The sequence below is a fragment of the Panulirus ornatus genome, chromosome 42 (assembly GCF_036320965.1).
Source record: "Panulirus ornatus isolate Po-2019 chromosome 42, ASM3632096v1, whole genome shotgun sequence".
NCBI classification, from domain to species: domain Eukaryota; kingdom Metazoa; phylum Arthropoda; class Malacostraca; order Decapoda; family Palinuridae; genus Panulirus; species Panulirus ornatus.
The window spans coordinates 28,561,648-28,581,713 of NC_092265.1; the positions used below are offsets into that span (position 1 = coordinate 28,561,648).

At 39.0% G+C, this 20,066-nt stretch overlaps 1 non-coding gene across 1 annotated transcript; it reads left to right on the forward strand.

Annotated features, from left to right (window-relative positions):
• The first annotated feature begins 19,982 nt into the window (after positions 1 to 19,982).
• On the forward strand, positions 19,983 to 20,054 carry TRNAV-CAC (transfer RNA valine (anticodon CAC)). The gene has a single exon. It is a non-coding gene; the product is annotated as a tRNA-Val (tRNA).
• Positions 20,055 to 20,066: the final 12 nt, after the last annotated feature.

Below are 20,066 nucleotides of genomic sequence, written 5' to 3' on the forward strand. Positions count from 1 at the left end.
GTGTGTGTGTGTGTGTGTGAATACTACTTTAATCATTATCACGTGAGTCTTTTGAGGAAGGATTTGTACACTCGTGTTTCCGTCTTTTAACCTTGTAAGTGTAAAATACGTTTTAACTCCTGTGTGCACTCACACACACACACACACACACACACACACACACACACACACACACACACACACACACACACATAACCTATAATATTATCTAGTATTTTCTTCAGATGGATATCTTACACCTTAATTATAAAAGCCAAAGAAAAATTTTTAAAAGCTTATACATATATTTCCACACGTGTAGATATATGTTATGTATTGAAATGTGGCGGAAAAATTCCTTATATATTAACAAACGTGATTGAGGACGTAAAGAATCTGGTACAAACACAATGGTTATTGTGATAAATGATTTGTTTATGATATATATGTATTGTGTTGCATTATAATGGTTGTTCAGAACTAAGGTCTTTAAACCTGAATCAGTGAAATACTATCAGAAATAGATAACCTGTTAAACATAAACATTTATATCGATCAACCACAGAATATATTTTCCTCTGGGTCTGTAAAAGAAAATACAGTACAGGGAGCTAGTTTGAGGAAGAGTATTTCATGCTTTAACAAAATATTTACCTCTAATAGTGTCCCTTATCTTTCGTCATCATTTCTTATGTTTACTATCAAGAAATGTCTTATCTAACATAAAAATTCTGTCTAGGTATTTGATTAATGTTGTCCAAGGATGAGCTACATGCCACACGTGGTCAGGTCACAGTGGTGGTGGTCAGGTCAGTGGGCGGTGTGTGTGTGTAGCCCCTGGGTTCAAGTTGGCCACACCCACCGGCCGGTGGTCAGGTCAGTGGGCGGTGTGTGTAGCCCCTGGGTTCATACTGGCCACAGCCACCCACCGGCCAGCCGGGCGGTAGTTTGTAAGTGAGACTGGTAGTTTCACATGCCACTTGGAGTGTCCCTTACTACAGAACTTGAGCAGCTCTTATCCTGAGGTGGAACAGTTGATCCTCTCCACCAGGTTGGTACACTTGGTCTGCACCAGGTGGCTCCCTCCTGGTCATCCTGAGTGGTTGGTTGCTGTGTTGGATTTAATAACCATTGACTTGTGAAAGTCATTAGGCCAACCATCATTTTATCACCTGATAAAACATGAAGCAACGTCAAATATTAAATGATCCACCTAAACTATTGAGAATGATGAAGTCTGATACTGTTACGTACGTCATCCAATCTTGCCACTCACATGTTACGGTAATCACGACTACATACATAGTGTTGTTACGACTGATATTACTGTATGTACTGTAGTAAAGTACTGTGGTTATGTGGACACCAGACCATCATTATGATGTGTCATCAACATGTATCTATAATGCTTCTATAACCAGCATGATCAAGAAGGTTATAACAACATTATCCTTGTGTCACCAACATGTACCTATAATGCTTCTATAACCGGCACGATCAAGAAGGTTATAACAACATTATCCTTGTGTCACCAACATGTATTCTATAATGCTTCTATAACCAGCATGATCAAGAAGGTTATAACAACATTATCCTTGTGTCACCAACATGTATCTATAATGCTTCTATAACCGGCACGATCAAGAAGGTTATAACAACATTATCCTTGTGTCACCAACATGTATCTATAATGCTTCTATAACCATCATGATCAAGAAGGTTATAACAACATTATCCTTGTAGTTGTTGGATCAGTGTAGAGCAGAGCAATACCTGGTGAACATTACATCCTGGTGGCCGCCATAAATACCACCAGTGTTTATAAGCTCACACATCACCAGGGGTTAAGATATGGTGTTATCCCTCACTGCTCTATATAGCACCAGCCACGGTGGGCCTCCAGGTTATGCCTCACTCCTACTCTTCTATATCTCTAACTTCCTTGTGATCATCTCACTTTGAATAACTAGATCTTCACATAACAGTTGTTTGTTGTTGTTGTTACATGTTGTAGTTTTATGTTCTGCCACTGGACGACTCGTTCTCTGATCTTACCCAACAAATAATTTGTTGTTTCGAGATTCGTCAGGTGTTTATCATACGGAGTCTGTAACACGTAAGTCTGTCTATCGTTCACTATACTGGATAGTAACCGGTAAAGGTTATTAAAGACATCTACACCAGAAACTGTGCCACACAACAAAACATAGAAATCACGATATTTGCAACATGATAACATGTTTGACTTAATGACCATCAGCAGGTAAGGTCATCAAGCCGCACCATACATACGTCAGACAGTAACATCAGTTGTATAACAGGATGTATATATGTTGTTGGATTTAAGGGCTATCAGCTTGTGGTCATGAAGCCAGAATGTAAACCATAAGTTCAACATATAATGATCGTCCAGGTCCAGCAGGTAGCTGCATATAAAACTATGAATGTCTGTCTTGATTACTGACGACGTAGAGGGAAGGGTTTGGCAGGAAGGGGAGTGTGGTGGAGTTTGCTGGATGGTTCTCGTGAGTGTTGTGAGGAAGAGATATAAAACAGACTGAAAGGAGGAGGGTAACAAGTCCTTGGGCTCAACCCAGGTGCTACATTGTCACTCAAGCCAGACATCTAAAATAATCGCCAGGTTGGTTGGTTATTTGGGCTTGTGGCTCATCGACTGCCAGATTAAGGTCATACACACGCTCACTAAATATTTGGCACATATAAGTAAGGTTTTCACCTCTATTGATTGCAAGGGTCATACCTGCGGGTAAAGGTCATGTTATAACCATCAATCGAATCATCTTGAACAGTTTTCCCAGGGGTTCAAGATAATTCTGAGACCGTACACGCTCTCACCCTGTTCGTACGACGAATGGTGCATTCTAACGGACTGCGACCTATGGAAGGTCATTAGGTCACTAATCCTTTAAATGTTTCACTTTAAAGTCACCTAACAATCCTTTCAACGTATTATTGTCTAAATAGTTGGGACAGTGAAATATAGGAAGATGTACGTTCAAGGAAGACATATGCAATGACAGAGTTACGTGCAGCGACGACAAGTAGGACAGACAAACCTGAGAAATGGTTGTTGTTGATGGTGTGAACAGTATTATTATTATTACCACACATCACCAGCACACCTTTGATGGCGCTCCTACGCCTTCGTGGCTGCTGCACTCTACACAGGAGCAGGGGAAGGTAGACATCTTTAAGCAAGAACATTTCCCACGAGACTGTACTATTTCTCTCCGTCCTTTGTGGATAACACAGCCTTGCTAAGGATGACTTGTCACTGGTGGTGACACAGCTGACGGATGGAGTCCTGTTACACCTTGTGAATAATATCTCATGACCAAAACAGTAGACTGGCCAGGTTGACAAGCGTATTGTGCAATTCAACTGACTAAAGATATGATAAAGAAAATTACAAACATAAATATCTATTGTAAGGATCAAATCAATGATGAAACAAATATAGTTTGAATGATTAATGAAACCGAGTGTGGGAAGTGACACAGCTTTGTAATGCTTGGTCACTTACAAATGATTAATACGAAAGCGTTAGGTATCGACCCGCAGGAGAACGTGTTTACAGATCTTTATAGAAGACATATCTATGTTAGATAAACGCCATATCAAGGAAATATCTTAACCTGGGACGTGTAACATCTGTGTGGATAGACACAGCTTTGTAATATATGATCTACTCCACCGGTGAACTTTGACAACAGAGAGTTATACAACGCGTCGCTGGACAATATTCACCTAATACCTATAACAAATTTTTATATGATATACAAGACATTTGTTGGAAGTAAACATAAGAAATGATGATAGGAGATAAGGAGAGGGAAAGTACATATTTTCTTAAATGCTGAGTGAATACTGTCTTAACCTAGTTATTTTGCGTTGGATTTTATCTTAGATATCCACAGGATAATATATTCTGGGGTTTATGATTATTATGCTTTCAACACCTTTTTCAATTTCTTATCATCTTTACTGGCTAAAAGGCCTTGGTTCTTAACAAACTTTTAATGCATCACACTACATATTCTTAATAAATCATTCATCACATCAGCCATAATATTTGTACTTTATTCTTCAAGTTCTCGGTAACATTCTTAAATATATAACACATTCGTCTGACGCAACTAGATGCATATACCTATATCCACACGTTTAGATATATACATATGGTTCTTAGTTTATCATCTTTTAACTCCAAGTTTAAGTGATCCTTCTAAAGAAAATACTAATCGGTACCTTGGATGACGTACCTGAGTCTTTATAACAGAAATAATGAACAACTCCTGATTGTTGAGGTTGTGCATACCGGTTGAAGACCATTAGTTCACCAATGTTGTACTGGTAATGATAAAAGTCAACATGTATATAACTTTAATGTTTGACATATACTATGGATTCAGGCTTTATGACTGTTCATATGTTTTCAAATATACCAACATTACATTGACCCTATACGAAATACTACCATTAAATTGTTTGGTCATAAAGGAGATATTCTGATCACTCCAATAATACACATGTATGTTTAACTGGTACAAAGAGATCCGTCATATTGTAAAGCCCTGTGCCAGCCAGTCAGGGACGTGGCCAGCCTCCCTAACAACAAACTACCTGTTAGTCAAGATCAGATAAAGAGCCGGGTTGAGGTGAGGGCCCGTATCAAGCATAGACCTAGCGACCTGCCATGGTACAGACCAGTCATATGGAGACCTGGTGAATCCAACAATTAGAAACATTCCATATTTGAGGAGACTTGGCAGGTCTAACTATGAACCAATTTCATCATGATCGTATGATATGACCCCGTGCCAATACTGGGACAAATTGTAATATTGAATTGTATATTGATTTCTGGGAGCCTTGAAGAATGTGTGGAAGTCGAGAACATTATCTCGGAAAGCAAAAATGGGTATGTTTGAAGGAATAGTGGTTCCAACAATGTTGTATGGTTGCGAGGCGTGGGCTATGGATAGAGTTGTGCGCAGGAGGATGGATGTGCTGGAAATGAGATGTTTGAGGACAATATGTGGTGTGAGGTGGTTTGATCGAGTAAGTAACGTAAGGGTAAGAGAGATGTGTGGAAATAAAAAGAGCGTGGTTGAGAGAGCAGAAGAGGGTGTTTTGAAATGGTTCGGGCACATGGAGAGAATGAGTGAGGAAAGATTGACCAAGAGAATATATGTGTCGGAGGTGGAGGGAACGAGGAGAAGAGGGAGACCAAATTGGAGGTGGAAAGATGGAGTGAAAAAGATTTTGTGTGATCGGGGCCTGAACATGCAGGAGGGTGAAAGGAGGGCAAGGAATAGAGTGAATTGGAGCGATGTGGTATACCGGGGTTGACGTGCTATCAGTGGATTGAATCAAGGCATATGAAGCGTCTGGGGTAAACCATGGAAAGCTGTGTAGGTATGTATATTTGCGTGTGTGGACGTATGTATATACATGTGTATGGGGGTGGGTTGGGCCATTTCTTTCGTCTGTTTCCTTGCGCTACCTCGCAAACGCGGGAGACAGCGACAAAGAAAAAAAAAAAATATTGATTTCATATTTCGATGGAATTAACTGTAAAGATGAGTTGCCATAATTATGAGGAAACATGTCCACATTCACACTCACCAACCCTACCCAGACAACACGAGTCGTATTGATCATTTCTAAATTCATCGGGCACATCAGGGAAGATACTTTTTTACCGTGAGTACTTTACTTTAAAGTTACGTTCATTGGAAATAGAGCGAAACTAACTGTCTGTATTACCAACAAAAATCACTATGAGGTATATATATCTATCTACTAATGACGTCACATCTGATGTCACTCGTAGTAATGAACACAACTGGTGGGCAAACGTTTGACCTCAGATGAGGTGAAGTATTTTATCTTCAATATGATTGTGAACATGGAATAATGTACCAGTTAGAGTGGTTGGAAGCAGCATTATAAATACGTTTCACAATAAACTTGATAAATATTTCCCTTCAAGTTCAAGACTAACATTATTTGCGACTCATCATTAGTCACACTGACAATATACAGGTTTATCTTTAGATTATCTGTATGTCTTCCACTACACTAATGTGTGAGTTCCTGATATCTTCCACTACACTAATGTGTGAGTTCCTGATATCTTCCACTACACTAATGTGTGAGTTCCTGATATCTTCCACTACACTAATGTGTGAGTTCCTGATATCTTCCACTACACTAATGTGTGAGTTCCTGATATCTTCCACTACACTAATGTCTGAGTTCCTGATATCTTCCACTACACTAATGTGTGAGTTCCTGATATCTTCCACTATCACCATCAGCCTCGAAGTGACCCAGTGGTCCACTGCTGTATGGATACCTTTACATTCCTTTGTATAATGGAATATTTGTAACAACACAGTAATTAATCACATCTGAGCAATCGGAAATTTGGCAAGGCATTATCAGCTTTACGTCCTATTGGCGGGCCATCATAGAGCTATAAGGCTGTGGTCATGTTTGTCTGGATGTTGATGACAGGGGCTTCCTCTCTTATGTGAATAGCTTCTAATCTCTGTAGTCTCCTGCGATCACTACAACTAGTAATGATTTTGATGTTATTCATTATAATCTCCCTCGTTAGTCTCGTTCCATGCTTTTGTTCATGATGATGTTTGATTCCACCTTCTTGTAAGTGGAGCGAGAGTCGGTGGCTCAGGGTGCAGGTGTATTGATCACCATCTAGATCTTAAATATGAAGTCTATATAGATGCAAACTGACAGGCAAGTCAAAAATCTAAATTTTAAACACTGGCTCCTTACAAAGGAGACACATTTCTTCAAGGGAAGAGAAAGATAAGTAATTACATACTAATATCTCAAACATGGTACCACATCAGTCTCTCATTCCCTTACACAAGTCATCAAGTCCAGTCTCTCCTTTGCCACTCCAAACCTCCAGCCTAACCCAACAACACTGTGGTCAGCATGATGGAAGCACACATGAAATAGTCACAAGAATTTCCTTCTCTACACTTGCCTCCAGAACTTTCTTTTATGCTTGTAGGTCCAAATGTTTACGCCAGGCCTTAGCACAGACACCATTGAGATCACCAGCCGGTCAAATGGATACTGCAAACGCATAGTGATAAAGAAAATAGCTTTTGGATAAGTATATATATGCACGTATAACCTTAATGGTGAGGTCAAAGGTCAGGCCATCATAATACCTGAAGGTCGCACCGTCGTGTTCAGCCACACAGATCTTTCAGAGCTTCATGCCTGAGTACGATACCACATTACCAGCTTGCAATATTATACTACCTTTCCCGCCACACCACACAACAGCCTCATCTTAATGTCATGCAGCATCAACATTTATATTTGGTCTCTGACGACAACCCCACCACCACCACCACCACCACCACCAGACCCATGCAGACCCCCATGTCACTTACGTCACTACAGTTTCCAGTTTTAGTGGCTGTTAATTACCAGTCCTCTGACCCAGCCAGGTTTCTTACCTTCCTGTCTCACCCAGACGTTGTCTGCTGGCTCTCACTCCTCAAACATACAACCTCTCCTTCCCAGACATAACACATCACAACACCTTACTCCCACCTTTTTTATCTTTTTCTTCGTGACAATATATTTCTCTGCGGAGAGCATTACGCGCTTGCCCTACCTTTTCGTAAAATCTCGTTAGATGAACTCATAAGGCAGAACTCTCTCTCTCTCTCTCTCTCTCTCTCTCTCTCTCTCTCTCTCTCTCTCTCTCTCTCTCTCTCTCTCTCTCTCTCTCTCTCTCCAGCCAGCCACTATGAATGTAGACTGCGTGACTGAGTGAGAGTGATGAAGCTCTTGCCATGTGGCGGCGAGCCACTCTGCACCCTACCCACCCACCCACCCAGCACATATCAACTTGCCTCTAGGCTGAGAGAGAGAGAGAGAGAGAGAGAGAGAGAGAGAGAGAGAGAGAGAGAGAGAGAGAGAGAGAGAGAGAGAGAGAGAGAGAGAGAGAGAGAGAGAGAGAGAGAGAGAGAGAGAGAGAGAGAGAGAGAGAGAGAGAGAGAGAGAGAGAGAGAGAGAGAGAGAGAGAGAGAGAGAGAGAGAGAGAGCCTATCTACGAGTATTTACGATCACAAAAAAATACTGAGAATAAAGGCCCCGCCGGGAATCGAACCCTGACCAACTGTTTATGAAGCAGATGTGCTAACCACTACACCACGGAGCCACTTGTCAGTGGAGGAAAAAATCTCTTATATATTAACAAACGTGACTGAAGACTTAAAGAATCTAGTACAAACATAATGGTTACTGTGATAAATGATCTGTTTTTTATTTATTCATTTTGCTATGTCTCTGTCTCCCGCGTTAGCGAGGTAGGGCAAGGAAACAGACGAAAGAATGGCCCAACCCACCCCCATACACACATGTATATACATACACGTCCACACACGCAAATATACATACCTATACATCTCAAAGTACAGATATATATACACGCACAGACATATACATGTATACACATTTACATAATTCATACTGTCTGCCTTTATCTATTCCCATCGCCACCTCGCCACACATGGAATTACATTCCCCTCCCCCCTCATGTGTGCGAGGTAGCGCTAGGAAAAGACAACAAAGGCCCCATTCGTTCACACTCAGTCTCTAGCTGTCATGTAATAATGCACCGAAACCACAGCTCCCTTTCCACATCCAGGCCCCACAGAACTTTTCTTGGTTTACCCCAGACGCTTCACATGCCCTGGTTCAATCCATTGACAGCACGTCGACCCCGGTATATCACATCATTCCAATTCACTATTCCTTGCACGCCTTTCACTCTCCTGCATGTTTAGGCCCCGATCACTCAAAATCTTTTCACTCCATCTTTCCACCTCCAATTTGGTCTCCCACTTCTCCTCGTTCCCTCCACCTCTGACACATATATCCTCTTGGTCAATCTTTCCTCACTCATTCTCTCCATGTGACCAAACCATTTCAAAACACCCTCTTCTGCTCTCTCAACCACACTCTTTTTATTTCCACACATCTCTCTTACCTTTACATTACTTACTCGACCAAACCACCTCACACCACATATAGTTCTCAAACATCTCATTTCCAGCACATCCACCCGCCTGCGCACAACTCTATCCATTGCCCACGCCTCGCAACCATAAGACATTGTTGGAACCACTATTCCTTCAAACACACCCATATTTGCTTTCCGAGATAATGTTCTCGACTTCCAAACATTCTTCAAGGCTCCAAGGATTTTCGCCCCATATCCCACCCTATGATTCACTTCCACTTCCATGGTTCCATCCGCTGCCAGATCCACTCCCAGATATCTAAAACACTTTACTTCCTCCAGTTTTTCTCCATTCAAACTTACCTCCTAATTGACTTGACCCTCAACCCTACTGTACCGAATAACCTTGCTCTTATTCACATTTACTCTTAACTTTCTTCTTTCACACACTTTACCAAATTCAGTCACCAGCTTCTGCAGTTTCTCACATGAATCAGCCACCAGCGCTGTATCATCAGCGAACAACAACTTACTCACTTCCCAAGCTCTCTCATCCACAACAGACTGCAAACTTGCCCCTCTTTCCAAAACTCTTGCATTCGCCTCCCTAACAACCCATCCATAACCAAATTAAACAACCATGGAGACATCACACACCCCTGCCGCAAACCTACATTCACTGTTTATGATGAATATGTATTGTGTTGCATTATAATGGTTGTTCAGAACCACGATCTTTAAGCCTGAATCCTTAAGATTATATAAGAAATAATAAAAACGTGTTAGAAACATAAAAATTTATGATTATAAAGAACAGAATGCCTTCTCATGTGGGTGTCTGAGAGAAAATGCAATACAAGGAGCTAGTTTAAGGCAGGAGTATTTCATCTTTTAACGAAATATTTACCTCTACCTTCCTTATCTTTCATCATAATTTCTTATGTTTACTATCAAGAAATATCTTTTATCTAATATAAGAATTATGTATAGGTATTTGATTAATGCTCTCCAACGACGCGTTGTATGATTCTTCGTTAGTGAAGTTCATTTCGTGTAATGGATCATGCATTACAAAGTTGTGTCTATCCACACAAGTGTTACATGTCCCAGGTAAAGATATATTCTAGAGATAGTGTATATCTAACATATATATGTGTTTTATAATTATCTATAAAAAGTTTCCTTGAGCAATACCTAAGACTTTCGTATCAAAGTTGATCAGTTGTAAGTGATCAAGCATTACAAAGGTGTGTCCATTGCCACAGGTGCTACTGATCCCGGGTAAAGGTATTTCACCATCTTTGTATCTTTAACCTTTCTAGTTATAGATGTTTCATCCCTGATTCCATCCTCACAATCGATGTACGTGGTTTGTGTTGTCTTAACATATCATTTTCAGTTGAAGTGGAGAACATGCTTCTGAGCCTAGCCACTCTACTCTGTCTTCCACATGCCAAACAAGAGGTGTTACCGGATTCTGCCTATAAGTGTTTACGTCATGAGAGGGCTTCTTTTTTATAACTTTTGATGATTTATATTATTTGGGTTATGTATTTGGTTTTGTAATGTTAATAAAATTGCTGTAATTCATATATCATATTCTTTCTTTGTCATTTAATGAACTTTGGTTTATCAAACTTGATTGTTTGTTGTTTCTGATAACAATAAACATTTTCTCTCAAAATACTTTAGCTTAATTCATAAAGAATATTTCTAAGTAACACGTAGATGATTTTTTCATTAGTGTTCATCACAGTGAAATAAATAAGTCTAATTTTCAATGTGTACTTAATGGATCTTACTAAAATTTTGAAGAATATAAACTCATAATTTTTTTAAGACTTTCTAAACCTTGTGCTGATAATAACTACATTACTTTTCTGTAGGCAATATCGTTTTAATGCGTAAAATCCAGATAAAAAGCTTGTAATATAAAGTTTCATGTTATCATGTTTAGGTTGTTGAAGATATTAATGATTTCTACATGTAAAACATTTATGTTATCTGCAAAATAGAAATCTTAATGTTAGATATGTTAATTCTACCGGTTTCACGTTACATACATTACTGTACCCTGTGCTACAGAAAAGTTATGGGATTTTATTCATTATCTTATAAAATAATTTACTAAAACAATGTCCCACGTACTTTCTATAGAAATCCGGTAGGAATATATATTTTGCATCTGGACTTTATAACAATCAATGATAGGTTCTCAGGCTCAGTTAAGATGTAATTTTTTTTTTTTTTTTTTTTTTTTTATACTTTGTCGCTGTCTCCCGCGTTTGCGAGGTAGCGCAAGGAAACAGACGAAAGAAATGGCCCAACCCCCCCCCCCCCCACATACACATGTACATACACACGTCCACACACGCAAATATACATACCTACACAGCTTTCCATGGTTTACCCCAGACGCTTCACATGCCTTGATTCAATCCACTGACAGCACGTCAACCCCTGTATACCACATCGCTCCAATTCACTCTATTCCTTGCCCTCCTTTCACCCTCCTGCATGTTCAGGCCCCGATCACACAAAATCTTTTTCACTCCATCTTTCCACCTCCAATTTGGTCTCCCTCTTCTCCTCGTTCCCTCCACCTCCGACACATATATCCTCTTGGTCAATCTTTCCTCACTCATTCTCTCCATGTGCCCAAACCATTTCAAAACACCCTCTTCTGCTCTCTCAACCACGCTCTTTTTATTTCCACACATCTCTCTTACCCTTACGTTACTTACTCGATCAAACCACCTCACACCACACATTGTCCTCAAACATCTCATTTCCAGCACATCCATCCTCCTGCGCACAACTCTATCCATAGCCCACGCCTCGCAACCATACAACATTGTTGGAACCACTATTCCTTCAAACATACCCATTTTTGCTTTCCGAGATAATGTTCTCGACTTCCACACATTTTTCAAGGCTCGCAAAATTTTCGCCCCCTCCCCCACCCTATGATCCACTTCCGCTTCCATGGTTCCATCCGCTGACAGATCCACTCCCAGATATCTAAAACACTTCACTTCCTCCAGTTTTTCTCCATTCAAACTCACCTCCCAATTGACTTGACCCTCAACCCTACTGTACCTAATAACCTTGCTCTTATTCACATTTACTCTTAACTTTCTTCTTTCACACACTTTACCAAACTCAGTCACCAGCTTCTGCAGTTTCTCACATGAATCAGCCACCAGCGCTGTATCATCAGCGAACAACAACTGACTCACTTCCCAAGCTCTCTCATCCCCAACAGACTTCATACTTGCCCCTCTTTCCAGGACTCTTGCATTTACCTCCCTAACAACCCCATCCATAAACAAATTAAACAACCATGGAGACATCACACACCCCTGCCGCAAACCTACATTCACTGAGAACCAATCACTTTCCTCTCTTCCTACACGTACACATGCCTTACATCCTCGATAAAAACTTTTCACTGCTTCTAACAACTTGCCTCCCACACCATATATTCTTAATACCTTCCACAGAGCATCTCTATCAACTCTATCATATGCCTTCTCCAGATCCATAAATGCTACATACAAATCCATTTGCTTTTCTAAGTATTTCTCACATACATTCTTCAAAGCAAACACCTGATCCACACATCCTCTACCACTTCTGAAACCGCACTGCTCTTCCCCAATCTGATGCTCTGTACATGCCTTCACCCTCTCAATCAATACCCTCCCATATAATTTACCAGGAATACTCAACAAACTTATACCTCTGTAATTTGAGCACTCACTCTTATCCCCTTTGCCTTTGTACAATGGCACTATGCACGCATTCCGCCAATCCTCAGGCACCTCACCATGAGTCATACATACATTAAATAACCTTACCAACCAGTCAACAATACAGTCACCCCCTTTTTTAATAAATTTCTTTTATTGAGTTAAGATTTCGTCCATCACAAAATATCACAATGCTGTCTAAGGTTCACTCTTGGGTCTACATTGCTGAACAACGTCAGTGTACAATGGCCAGTGATATTCACCGTAGACATATGCAACATGTTTACACTGTGTACACATAGCAGGCAAACTACAGTATCATCTTAAGATGTGGAAATAAAACTATCAAGGCAGGAGAAGGATTTAGATGTCATCATTAGTAGAGATGTAAAGCCAAGACAACAGTGTATTAATGTACGTAATAAGACTAACAGGCAACTTGGTGTCATGTGTTAGTAGCAAGAATGAACAGGTAATATTACAGCTATAGTTAGTCACACACCACTTACATTATGACCTACAATATTGACTACTGTATTACAGTATACATATCATTTCCTTGATACCAGGCATTAGAATCCTTCCAAATGAACACATTAAGATCATGAGAGTTTCTTTCTCTCACAGGTGGCAGGGTTAGTTATGTAAGAGGTATGTTTACCGATGTAATCTGTACCTTTAGCTGTAATATCATCAACTTCTCAGACCGTTACTGTAATACGTATAAACGTAGGACAGTACAGCATATTGCCAAAGAACAACGCCATTAGTCATGAGAAGTACAACTCTTATCTCCTCATCTGAAATTTAGTTACTACCAATTATTGTATCACATGGGCAATGCCTGGAAGACAACAGCCGATGTGCTTTCAGAATATATTTTCACAGAAACTACATAGTAAGGATGATTTTGTAGCTATAGCTTTAGAATAATTCAAAAAAGACAAAGTTACATGAAGTATAAAAACGGTCTTAGAAAAGGAGAGTTGCAAGTGTAGCAGCAGCAGGTGGAGAAGATCTTGGTCAAGATGTTATAACCGGCAGGTCATGATGCGGCCCATCATCTACAAGTGGTACACACACCATCCCTAGACCACACTTACACTACACTTGACCCAGCCTTGTGGCACCCGCGCCAGCCAGGTACTCACTGGGAGTCAACATTACATCCTAACAACAAACTTGGACCTACAACTAAACACAACTTATGAATAATAATCCAGCTGGCTAGATTGACAACCATCATGGCGGTCCGCCAGTCATCTGTATATCTCAATCTTTCCTTCATTTATTCTCTTAACTTTTTCATGTCATATCATAACTCCTCTGTTCATCAACATCTTTACGTCATCTCATAGAAAGGGATATTTACACAGTAAGAGTGTATGTGGCACTCAATCTCTCTTGGTATTTCTTCACACAAGTCTCTTTTCCAAGTTCACTTCCTCTCACCACCTCTTCTCCCCGACATTGTTTCCTCTTTTTCGAAAACCTCTTCAGATCTTCACTGTCGTCTCCACAAGGTGATCAGACATCCTACCAGCAGCCCCTTTCAGCATATTTACACCCAAAAGTCTTTCTTTTACACGCCTTTCAATTAACATGTAATCCAGTCATGCCCGCTGACCATCTCTCCTACTTACATACGTATATTTGTGTATATCACATTTTACAAACCAGGTATTCCCAATCACCAGTCCTTTACACACACACACAACACAAGTTGTTCACCATTTCCATGCGCCTCAGTTATACCCTCCACTGCCACATTACTTACCTTCGCATTTAAATCACCATCACTAATACCTGGTCTCTTACATCATAACTGCTGACACACACACTCGCTTGCTCCCAAAATAGTTGCCTCTGTTCTTGACTCTAACTCGCTACTTCGTTAAGTGCCATTTGACCTCACCTAATGGGGTTTCACAGTGGTCATTATCTTCACTACTCTCTGGACACCACTGGTCCTTGGCCTCAGCCACTACACTCTCCACTTCAATACTATCTCACTAAACTCCTAAAATCACTGATCTTTGGCCCAACGATTTCAGATAATGTCAAAATCCTAATTCATCGTCAAGATCTTTACTATAACGTTGGATGAACATACTGAATGTTGGAGATTCGAACCCATGACCTTGATCTTTGAGACTCAGGCTCGGTGATAATGTGTACACACCTGCCAGTGAATTCCAATACTTAGTCAACTAAATCTTAAGACCACACATGTACATACTAAACTCTAGATAAAAATATGGTCAACGAAAGATATTTCATATATCTGGTTTTAAAACTGATAAGATCAGGAAATAAGATTTAATCATTATCATTATCGGACGATTATAATGCCCAACAACACACGTTAGGTACACAACACACTCCCTACTAACCTACAAGTTAAATGACAATCCATACCATATCTAACTTCCCACTTGATAACCAGCATATTGTATCCTTCAGTAGCAGATATATTATACTTAATGATAATAATAATCATAATGATTATAATAATGATAACAATGATACTAATGATAATAATATTGATAATAATAATAATAATGATGATGATAATGATAATCATTATAATGATAATAATAATAATAATAATAATAATAATAATAATAATAATAATAATAATAATAATAATAATAATAATAATAATAATAATAATAATAATAATAATAATAATAATAATGATAATAATAATAATAATAATAATAATAATAATAATGATAATAATAATAATAATAATAATAATAATAATAATAATAATGATAATAATAATAATAATAATAATAATAATAATAATAATAATAATAATAATAATAATAATAATAATAAAATAATAATAATAATAATAATAATAATAATAATGATAATAATAATGATAATAATAATAATGACAATAATGATAATAATAATGATAATAATGATAATAATGATAATGATGATAATAATGATGATAGTGATAATAGTAATAGTAATAATGTAATTATGATAAATATTACTGGACTATAATACTAATGGCGGTAAAACATTCAATACAGTTGCGTCTTCCTAATATAACAAGACAATATGGTCTAAATATACCACATACCGGTGTTACACTGAGTTAAAAGAATTAAACTCCATGAACCATGATTTTGTCTTGATCTGTCCTTGTAACAGTATTTTGAACCTATACTCATCTTGGTGTATATTGTTTAGTTTTCGTAACCATTACATGAATATAAGTCAACATGTTTTCAAGAAAAAATAAGTTTTTCCAACTCTTTCCCATAATGCACAAATAGTAAACACACACACACACACACACACACACACACACACACACACAGAGCGGCGCCAGGCTGGAGGCGGGGCATCGTGACGTCACAGGCAAGTCCCTCCCCCCGCCAGATCCAAACATGTGTTGTGTCTGGTGATGGCGGTTCAAGATTTCCCACATTTATATTGATCTTTACATTATCATCCACTCCCAAAGTCACCTGGCATTCTTGTGTTTCAACAACAGACGTGATATATGCAACACCAGGCAAACATTGTACCATTATCTGATAGGTTAATTGGTGCAGAATCAAGAACCAGTGAATTTCATCGCCGCCATAAGTAAGTAAGGAAGGTGACTTTAATGATGATAAATACGACCTGGTATGGCTGTGTCTACACACTACCGCCATCTGGTCAACCTGGTACGTACGAACCTTAACCTTAAAGTGGCCCGTGTAAACGCGAACTTAAAATCTATCCATTTAATTCTGTCATTCATTAATTAACATTTAAACACCATCTTTTAAACGTAAATCTTCCACTTGCATTATATTAACAAGTACTCTAAGATACGTCATACAAACACAAGGTTTAAAGCTGAAACTCGAAGTTTTAAGTCCGTCAATTTAACACCTACTTTAGAATTAGCAAAAAAAATGCGAATTTTTAACTCCGCCAAAAAGCAGCTTGTGTATGTAATGCTTCATTTAATTGAACATTTCTAAAGTCAGTTAAATTAATTGTATCCTTTGATGTTCATCATTAAAACATAAACCTATGACCTCTGTCTCTAGAACTAAGCACAAACTTTTACGTTCCATCATAGGAAAGGAAACTTGCAAAATCTATCAAAATTCGTCACATAACGCGAACTTTTCAACCCTTCCATTTACCTGGGCCACTCTTCCCTGGCTGCCATTCATATTTTGTCCTTTTAAACTGTGACTTTATTACACTTTCATTCATTCATCATGACTTTATTACACTTTCATTCATTCATCATGACTTTATTACACTTTCATTCATTCATCATGACTTTATTACACTTTCGTTCATTCATAATGACTTTATTAGACTTTCATTCATTCATCATGACTTTATTACACTTTCATTCATTCATCATGACTTTATTACACTTTCATTCATTCATCATGACTTTATTACACTTTCATTCATTCATCATGACTTTATTACACTTTCATTCATTCATCATGACTTTATTACACTTTCATTCATCATTCATCAACTAGTTCGTCTCACTGATATTCCATTCATAAACTTCATTTGTGCATCTCATAGTTTGACCGCCATGTTGCATGTTTCCTTAAGGTTTATAATTCTTTGTGTATTTAATAATAGAAGATTCAGTGATATTTCTCGTGGTACTGGAGTTAGAGTTAATAACTGAGATGGCATTATAATCTCTAACTCCAGTACCACGAGAAATATCATTGAATCTTCTATCATTAAATGCACAAAGAATTATAATCTTGATATAAGTGATTGTCTATACAAATTGCATAAATTTAGTGTTGATAAAATATGTAAGGAATTCATCTTGTCCACATAATTAGTTTATGATACGCTTGTTGTCTGTCTCGGACAATCACATGTTTACCAAATGGCGTACTAGCTACGTCTCTTCGTTGTATATCAACTGACTGTTATATTTCTCTCTTGTGTCTCCCCTGATGATGAGAGTTATTACACGAATCTGCACTTGGGAACTTATCGTGTTTATTTTCCCCGTGGACTCATAGGAATATACTTGATCACGCGCAAAATTGTGATCCTTTCCAATATATATATATATATATATATATATATATATATATATATATATATATATATATATATATATATATATATATTTTTTTTTTTTTATACTTTGTCGCTGTCTCCCGCGTTTGCGAGGTAGCGCAAGGAAACAGACGAAAGAAATGGCCCCCCCCCCCCCCCATACACATGTATATACATACGTCCACACACGCAAATATACATACCTACACAGCTTTCCATGGTTTACCCCAGACGCTTCACATGCCTTGATTCAATCCACTGACAGCACGTCAACCCCGGTATACCACATCGCTCCAATTCACTCTATTCCTTGCCCTCCTTTCACCCTCCTGCATGTTCAGGCCCCGATCACACAAAATCTTTTTCACTCCCTCTTTCCACCTCCAATTTGGTCTCCCTCTTCTCCTCGTTCCCTCCACCTCCGACACATATATCCTCTTGGTCAATCTTTCCTCACTCATTCTCTCCATGTGCCCAAACCACTTCAAAACACCCTCTTCTGCTCTCTCAACCACGCTCTTTTTATTTCCACACATCTCTCTTACCCTTACGTTACTCACTCGATCAAACCACCTCACACCACACATTGTCCTCAAACATCTCATTTCCAGCACATCCATCCTCCTGCGCACAACTCTATCCATAGCCCACGCCTCGCAACCATACAACATTGTTGGAACCACTATTCCTTCAAACATACCCATTTTTGCTTTCCGAGATAATGTTCTCGACTTCCACACATTCTTCAAGGCCCCCAGAATTTTCGCCCCCTCCCCCACCCTATGATCCACTTCCGCTTCCATGGTTCCATCCGCTGCCAGATCCACTCCCAGATATCTAAAACACTTCACTTCCTCCAGTTTTTCTCCATTCAAACTCACCTCCCAATTGACTTGACCCTCAACCCTACTGTACCTAATAACCTTGCTCTTATTCACATTTACTCTTAACTTTCTTCTTCCACACACTTTACCAAACTCAGTCACCAGCTTCTGCAGTTTCTCACATGAATCAGCCACCAGCGCTGTATCATCAGCGAACAACAACTGACTCACTTCCCAAGCTCTCTCATCCCCAACAGACTTCATACTTGCCCCTCTTTCCAAAACTCTTGCATTTACCTCCCTAACAACCCCATCCATAAACAAATTAAACAACCATGGAGATATCACACACCCCTGCCGCAAACCTACATTCACTGAGAACCAATCACTTTCCTCTCTTCCTACACGTACACATGCCTTACATCCTCGATAAAAACTTTTCACTGCTTCTAACAACTTGCCTCCCACACCATATATTCTTAATACCTTCCACAGAGCATCTCTATCAACTCTATCATATGCCTTCTCCAGATCCATAAATGCTACATACAAATCCATTTGCTTTTCTAAGTATTTCTCACATACATTCTTCAAAGCAAACACCTGATCCACACATCCTCTACCACTTCTGAAACCACACTGCTCTTCCCCAATCTGATGCTCTGTACATGTCTTCACCCTCTCAATCAATACCCTCCCATATAATTTACCAGGAATACTCAACAAACTTATACCTCTGTAATTTGAGCACTCACTCTTATCCCCTTTGCCTTTGTACAATGGCACTATGCACGCATTCCGCCAATCCTCAGGCACCTCACCATGAGTCATACATACATTATGTATGTATGTATATATATATATATATATATATATATATATATATATATATATATATATATATATATATATATATATCCTTCAGTTATCCCTGGGGATAGGGGAGAAAGAATACTTCCCACGTATTCCCTGCGTGTCGTAGAAGGCGACTAAAAGGGGAGTGAGCGGGGGGCTGGAAATCCTCCCCTCTCGTTTTTTTTAATTTTCCAAAAGAAGGAACAGAGAATTGGGCCAGGTGAGGGTATTCCCTCAAAGGCCCAGTCCTCTGTTCTTAACGCTACCTCGCTAATGCGGGAAATGGCGAATAGTTTGAAAGAAAGAAAAGATATCCTTCAGTATGTTTACTTACGATAATGAGGGACATAAGAAGGAGCCAAGCAAGTAAATTTCGTCAAAGACATCTCTCTTTTCTAAACGCTGCCTCGCAAAGATTTTCATTAATTCAAATTGAAGAAACAGACGTATTTTTCTATTGTCTGGTTAGCTCAGTGGTAGAGCGTGAGTCTCACACACTCAAGGTCGTGGGTTCGAGACCCACACCAGACATATTTTTTGTCT